The sequence below is a fragment of the Mus pahari genome, chromosome X, assembly GCF_900095145.1.
Source record: "Mus pahari chromosome X, PAHARI_EIJ_v1.1, whole genome shotgun sequence".
NCBI classification, from domain to species: Eukaryota; Metazoa; Chordata; class Mammalia; order Rodentia; family Muridae; genus Mus; species Mus pahari.
In genome coordinates, this window is record NC_034613.1 from 99,761,756 (window position 1) to 99,770,090 (window position 8,335).

Below are 8,335 nucleotides of genomic sequence, written 5' to 3' on the forward strand. Positions count from 1 at the left end.
ATGTGACCTCCTGATAGAGAAGATTATGAAAAAGTAACAAATATTTTACGTTACTGCTTAAGGAAGTAAATAAGTATTACTAAATAAAGGAAGTATTATGGTTTCCTTCAAAAACTTTAGTTCTTATATTCTCTACTTCAAGTGTCTGTGAGTTAAAAAAGAGTACACACATAATAAAAAGTTTCTATAAAAATATAATGCATGCCTATATATAATAAAATGTTAAATTGTAAATAAGAGTAAAAATTAGTGATTGCTTAATTTTAAAAATTAGGCTGGGAATTTATACTCCATATTCTATGGAACATAAAAGCTTGATCATATATCCTTAACACCTGCTTTACAAAGTCTACCTTAAATTACAAAAACGTTAATAAATTTACCTATAGGGTGAATCTATATCAGACACAAGGAGTCATGACAAGGATTTTTGTCACATTTTCAAAACAATGTGATTGAACAATAACAACTGATTAATCAGGGAAACGTGTATTGCTGTCTCAGACATTGGAAATATCACTAATTCTGGAAAGTAGGAGATAAGAGTAAATTGAAAATGTAAGAGTAGATTGGTTTTACGTCTCTTTCTAAAGCTATAAGGGGAATGAATTTCTATGAGTGTTTATGGGGAGTTTGTCTACTATAGCACATAAATTGAAATATTCCATGTGCATACTTCTATTAAAAAAGTAAGACATGAAGGTACAAGACAATAAAAATAATAAGTGACAACACGTGTGGAGTCATACATATCACATTTCTGAGAAGTTCTCAGATGTATTATTTACTCCATGATAAAATTGAAATTTTAAGAGGAGGAATGGAGAGACTATACTGGAAAGAGATCTACAATATGACTACTTTAAATGAAGTTTTGATCAACAGCATGCCTATTTCAAGCTCATTAGTCCTCCAGATAAGAACATTTACATTTTTACATATTTGAAATCTGTTTAATGTTTTTGTGGTAGAAATACCTAAAGTACTTAAATTTTTAATTAAATTTATTTTTATGTTATACTTTAATTTTGCTTTAATTATATACTTAGTTATATATTTTAATTTTTTTTCAAGACCATATTGAGTCACAGTATGTGACTCTGGTTGTCCTGGAACTCATTATTTAGACCAGACTAACCTCAAAATCACAAAGATCCATCTGCCTTTGCCTCTCAAGTGATTAGATTAAAAGCATGTTCCAATATGCTAGGCTTGTATTAAATTTATCTTTGGCATAATGTAGTCCTATTGGTCTTTAATGTCTGCTTTTGCTGTTGTAGTTACATAAATACATAGAATATTTTAAAATTCTCTGCTAAAATCAAAAAAAAGTTTTTGAGTCACAAATATTTTACTATGGAACTTTGCAAGAGCCATTTTGAAAATAATTCCATTTTTATTTACCTGTGTTTAATTAAAATTTCTGATCAGTTTTATAATAAGTCTCAGGACTTGGTAAATTGTATGAGAAATTCTGATTCTAATATTCTGTATTACAAACAGTGTTTACATGGTGTCTGTGAGTGTTTACAAATAAGAAAATTGTAATCTGTTGTTGACACACGATATCAGAAATCAGAGCCGTTCAAATCTTTAAACATTTAAATATTAACATTGAGCTCTAAAATCAACTACTTTCGATATTATAGTGGAACATTTTCTTCAAAAGATAAGAAAATCCTTTTTTTTTCACTAGAAACATTCTACCACAAGATAATATTTCATATTTTACACCATGTAGGTCATGAGGTTTTATATTTATTCTTTTTCAAGCTGGCTTTGGTCATAAAATTATAACTCTAAAATTCTATTTGCGTGAGGGTTATAGACTATTTATATGATCCACTCAAGTGGCCCTAACAGACAAGGTAATAATAACTTGAACCTATAGAGGTTAGCTCACTCGTTTTCTTCAACTTACGCCAGCCATTTAGTCTCTGCAAATGGTCTGAAAACTAGCATTGTCTTTTTAGCTCAGAAATAAAACTATGGTTATTTGGACTATAAAACAATATATTTGAATAGATGCTGTAAAGTAAATCATATTTAGTCAGACAGGTACTGAAGGAAAAGAAGTTGTGATAGCTATTATAGTCATGTGACATTGAGACAGTTTTAGCATTAGACATTAAATTTATGACAGGAAGAATTTCAGGTTCATTTGTGGTTAGCAACCTCCTCATATATAAACTACCAGTTATCAAATAAGTACATAAATAAGTTCTCCAGGTGCAAGTATAGACCTTTCAGGACAGAGGTCTGAAAGATTTCTAAGGAACCTAAGGGCATTAAGTATATTCATAGTATAGTATATTCATGAATATCAGAGGGAAATGTCGGCAACCATGCAGAAATGTATTAAACAAAGACATTAATTAAACTGCTGAGGAAAGAAGCCAAAAAAATCATATCAATATCCATAAAAAGGTAACTTGGCTGTAAACTTAAGAAACATGGACTTGGAATAGCATGGTGAAAATAACTATAATCTTAGTACTGAGGACCAAACATAGGAAGATCATAAGCTTTAAACCAGCAAGCATTACAAGACAAACGCTGTCCAAAAAAAAAAAAAAAAAAANAAAAANAAAAGAAAGAAAGAAAAGAAAACATGGACTTATTATATATTATGGTTAGTGTTCACGCCATACTAATCAGTATTTTAAATAATCAATACTATCAATGACATATTAGCATAATAAACGGAACAATAACAATCATATGCTAGTGATTATACTTCTTTACTGTTTAAAAGTTACTTTAGTTTTGGTTGTGAGCCTAGACTTTAATGGCTGAGCCATATGCCCCAGTACAGGGGAACGCCAGGGCCAGGAAGCAGGAGTGGGTGGGTTGGGGAGCAGGGCAAGGGAAGGGTATAGGGGACTTTCGGGATAGCATTTGAAATGTAAATGAAGAAAATATCTAATAAAAATTTGTTTTAAAAAGGTACTTTATTTTAATGTTATACAAACACACTTGAGAGATTTCAAACTTCTTTTCTTTTTTAATTTAGAATAGCCTATTAATTGTATCTAAATGACATGGGTTTCTACTGCTGAGCAAGTCGATGAAAACAGGATATGTCTACTACCCAAAGCAGTCCTTTAAGAGAAAGAGTTACAATCCTCTTCTGATGAGCAGGGATCAAGAGGGGCCTTGGCTAGCACATTGCTGGTGACTTGAGCCAGAGGTTGTGTCTGGGTACCCTTGGGCCTCCTCCCCAGGAGCTTTCTAGGCCTCAGCCAGCCCAACATGGATATTATCTGAGGTAGCAGCAGCACTTGAAGTGGAATCAGAGCTGGAAGATGCAGTTGACAAACTGGCAGCAGAAGTCCAGTACGAGTACTCTCACTTGCAACTAACAAACTTGAAGGCCATGTCCTCATAGGGTGGGCCAGCATTCAAGCATAGGATGGAAAAGTCCTGGTTTACCAGGTAGGCCTCCAGGAAATACTCCAGTGTGGTGTGATTGCAGATGAGTTTGGGTAGAAGATGTTGAACTTGTAGTCCTGAACATTATTGGACAGGCAGATGTTCAAATCATCCTGCTTTTAGTTATACTTGTTCCACTTGACACAGATGTGTACACAGTTGAAGAAGCTAGGCTTCCATGCAGCTACCACTTATACAGGTAGACACAGCTGACTGGTGGCATCTCCAGTCTGAACTGCTCTTTAGTCCTACCCCTTGCCCTTGGTGCTCTTGCTAGTGTTGTCTGTGGAGTGGAGTTGCTGATACTACATCTGCAAAGTCAGAAGGGTCTATTGAGGCTCCAGCAGGTATGCATGCAGCAGCAGCTCCTGTGCCTTGCACAGCCACTGACTGTATTACCTGGTGTCATAGACTGACAAGCTCTGCTGGATCAGGTCCTCCTCAATCAACACCTCTTTGCCTTCTACCTTGGCTTCTGCTTCTACCTCTCCAGTTGCCAGAACCCCCCTCCGGTTCCTTGAGGTCCACTGAAGGCCCAGAGCTAGGGGCCAGCTCTTCAGGCTCAGATTTAAGGATTGAGAACATCACAACCTGCTCCTGCTTGAGTTTGAACTGCTTCTGCAAATGAACATCCTGTTGGAGCTCACATAGCCTGGCCCTGACCATGTGTTCAGGCAACTACTGCAGCATGTTCTCCCAATAGTCCATGAGTTTGAGGCTGCCAGCATGTATCTTGCCATTGATGCCCTGGAAGATGACATGCAGATGGTTGTGTCTTCCCCTTGAACAGGAACTATTAGTCAGGGTTCTCTAGAGTCACAAAACTTATGGAATGTATGTATGTATTTAGGTAAATTATTGGAATAACTTACAGTCTGTAGTCAAATTAATCAAACAATGGGCAGCTGTGAATGGGAAGTCCAAGAATCGAGTAGTTACATATTTCTACATGGGTAGGTGTTTCAGCTGGTTTTCAGCTAGGATGTATAAACTGGAATCCTAAAGAAGTAGGTTCCAGGAGATGTGCTGGTAAATAAAGGCAAGCAGGCAAAGAAGAAAACCTTCCTTCTTCAATTATCCTTATGTAGGTATCCAGCAGAAGGCATGACCTAGATTAATGGTGTGTACCACTATGACTAGATTTGGAACTTGCTAACTCAGAGATCTGCTTGCCTATGTTTCCTGGGATTAAAGGTGTGTGTAACCCCACATCAAGATACAGTCAGAAGCCTGTGTCTTCCAGTTTCAAGATCTGGATAACAGGTCTGCCCTCCATTTCTAAATTGTAGTTAAATCCAGATACAGTCAAGTTGACAAATAGGAACAGCCATCACAAAGACTGCACATTGGATCTGACAGACCCACCTCTAGGGACTATTCTGGGCCTTTGCTGGAGGGCTCCATCTTGGCACTTTAGTCTGTTGTGATGGTTGTCATGCCCACCAGAAGTACAAGTTCTGCCCTGTTCTAGCTCGATGTGGCCTGGATGTCCTGTAGCTGGTCCTCTATATCCATCCATCGTGTGAATACTTCATTCCTCCTTAGAATAAGGAACAAAATATCCATGAAATGATATAAGTACAGAGACAAAATTTAGAGCTAAGATGAAAGGATGGATTATCCAGAGACTACCCCATCCGGGGATCCATCCCATCATCAGCCACCAAACCCAGATACTAATGCACATGCCAGCAAGATTCTGCTGAAGGGACCCTGACATAGTGGCCTCTTGTAAGGCTATGCCAGTGCCTGGCAAACACAGAAGTGGATGCTCACAGTCAGCTATTGGATGGAGCACAAGGCCCACAATGGAGGAGCTAGAGAAAGTACCCAAGGAGCTGTAGGGGACTGCAACCCTGTAGGTGGAACAACAATATGAACTAACCAGTACCCCCCTGAGCTCCTGGCTCTAACTGCATATGTAGCAGAAGATGGCCTAATCGGCCATCATTGGGAAGAGAGGCCCCTTGGTTTTGCATACTTTATATGACCCAGCACAGGGGAAGGCCAGGGCCTAGAAGTGGGAGTGGGTGGGTAGGGGAGTAGGGGCGGGGGAAGGGTATGGGGAACTTTTGGGATAGCATTTGAAATGTAAATAAAGAAAATAATAATAATAAAAAAAGAAAGTGATGTTGAAAATTTGTAATTGATTGTGTCAGACTCTGGATGTCATCATAAACAAGTGAACAATATAGCAGAGTAGTAACACCATGAGAAAAGAGGAACTATACATATTCCTCTATCACATATATCAAACATTATTGGTATCATAATGGCACATACAACTTTTATGTTTTCATGTGACAATTTAAAATAGATTATCTGTTTCATTCAAAAATCAATAGCATAGAAGCCTTGCGAGAACTCCTCTGGGACTTTTAATAATAGAAACCAGTTTTACTAAGAACATTGTTCCTCCAAGGCAGTTTATAGACAATATTTTATTTAATTTTAAATGAGTATAGGATACCATGAGGTACAATAATCACTTACCTTTTTTCCCCTTAAATGGCATTCCATTTACCATTAAATCATGTCAGTTTCAACTGCAAAATCTATCCCTTATCCATATCTTTCATGTTTCCCTTATTTGTCTAGTTTAAAGCTATTAAAGTTTTTCTCTTGAACCACAATAACTGTTGATTATTACATAGGTGAAATTTATCCATATTTGATGTCAGGGCATCAAGTAAAGTGGTACAGTAATGTAGGATAAAAGATTCCAATGTGACTCTCCTCAATATTAACTTAAACCATATTTGATGTAATAACATGTATTTACGGTGATTACTCTGATACTCAAATTCCATTCTAGTATGAAGATGTGGGCAGATTTTTAGCTTGTTTTTTTTTAGGTACAGAAAAAGAGCAAAGATTTTTTTGTTGTTTGTTTAAATGCAAGCTGTCTCAGAAGAAACTGAGAACAATGATCCATTGCCATTGTCACAAACTTATTTGCTGCCAGGGCCTAATAAATTGTGAAAGCTTAGTCAGATACTTATAATAATGTGCTTTTGACCTATCCAATCTTTATTTCATTTACTACACAGATCAACATGTAAAAAGTTTGCATTAAATAATAACAATAACCTCACTAATCTCTGATACCAACAACAAAACATATAATCTGTTATGTATATAAATATCCCTGCTTGGACTAAGAAGATTTGTATTATTGTTATTGTTCTTTCTTTTTTCCTGGTCTTGTTTTCTTCTTCTACATCCCTGAAGAGCTGATCTGAGTATGAGTTTCTTTTGAAGTTAATGGGAATTGTAGGCTTGGCTCAGCTCCAGAGTGTATAAAGCAAGATGAAAATCAGTCTTAGTTTCACTGTAGAAAGCACCGTCACAACACTTGCTGTGCTATTAAAGACTGTTTTCATTTTTTGTTGTTTATTTTGAAATAATGACACAAAACTGTCAATGAAGACATTCTGTTACCAGCAACTATTTAACATGGAAACTAAAGGAGGAAATAATTTTAGGTATAAGGTTTGTCTGAACTAACCCATACTATTTTGAAATTTTTTAAAAAAAAAGATTTATACAATATGTTTCAACTAGTTTAGGTATCATGTTACATGCTAAAGATCTAAAAGTACATGTTAATGAAGTCTTTAAAACATTTTTGCCTTCACTAATCTTTTACATTCTGTATTTCAAAATGTTCTTTTTTGGAACAAAGGACCTTTTATTTATTTATTTTTTATTTTTATTTTTAATTTTTTGGTTTTTCGAGACAGGGTTTCTCTGTATAGTCCTGGCTGTCCAGGAACTCACTTTGTAGACCAAGCTGGCCTCGAACTCAGAAATCCACCTGTCTCTGCCTCCCGAGTGCTGGGATTAAAGGCGTGTGCCACCACGCCCTGAAGTAAAGGACTTTTTTGTGGTGCTAAAGAATTAAATACAGGTCCCTATACACAGTTACGAAGCACTCTGACCACTGCTCTAAACACCTAGCAATATATATCTATGTATGTAGAAATTTCAAACTATTAGATTACCAAATGGATCTGTGTAGGATCAAGATAAATCACAAGACATCCATATACATTGTGATGTGGCTAACATATTTAATTTAAATAAAACTGTCCTGCCCTCTGTGTTTTAATTTTAATCACTGTAAATATTCCTCTGGACTAGAGGACCAAGGTGATAGCAACAATGCATTAATTCTTGTAAGAGAACTCTTGAAATTTTTAATCCCTTTCTACAACCATGTATTTTTTTTAAATCTCTCCTCTTATACTGGCCAAATGACATTTCATATTATTTCCCAAGAATACCTGGAAATTTTGGTTAATAATTTTTCATTTTCCCCTACTTCTCTTCCATTTCAAACCAGTATGTCATACTCCATCAAGAGATATTTTCTATTTTTTTGAACTAGAATACAGTATTTGATGACATAATGAACATGAACACTTGCTCAAGTATTCAATACTTATGCTGCAAGTCCAACAAAAACATGATGATAGCATAGCTGAGGGTGCAGTGTATTGTTTAACATTAATTACTACAATTTTACCTCAACTAATCTTACAGGAAAAGAAACAAGAAATTCCTGAAATGCATTATAATTTCAAGAAGTGGGAGTTGGATATATAAAAAGGTAATACTTTAATACATTCTTATTTCTAAACACAGGAAATTAAATATTGTGTATTTCAAACAAAATATTTCTTTTAAAACTCATTCATCATGTATCAGTAATACATCTTTCTTCAAGCCTTCTTGAAACTTGTGAAAATGATTTTTTCTTTTCCTAGTTTGTATTCCAAAACTATAAGGGAAGAAATGACATTCTATCCTGAACCTTAAACCTCAAAACTAAAGAGAAGTGCAAGCAGGAAGAGAGAGAGAAAGAGAGAGAGAAAGAGAGAAAGAGAGAAAGAGAGAGAGA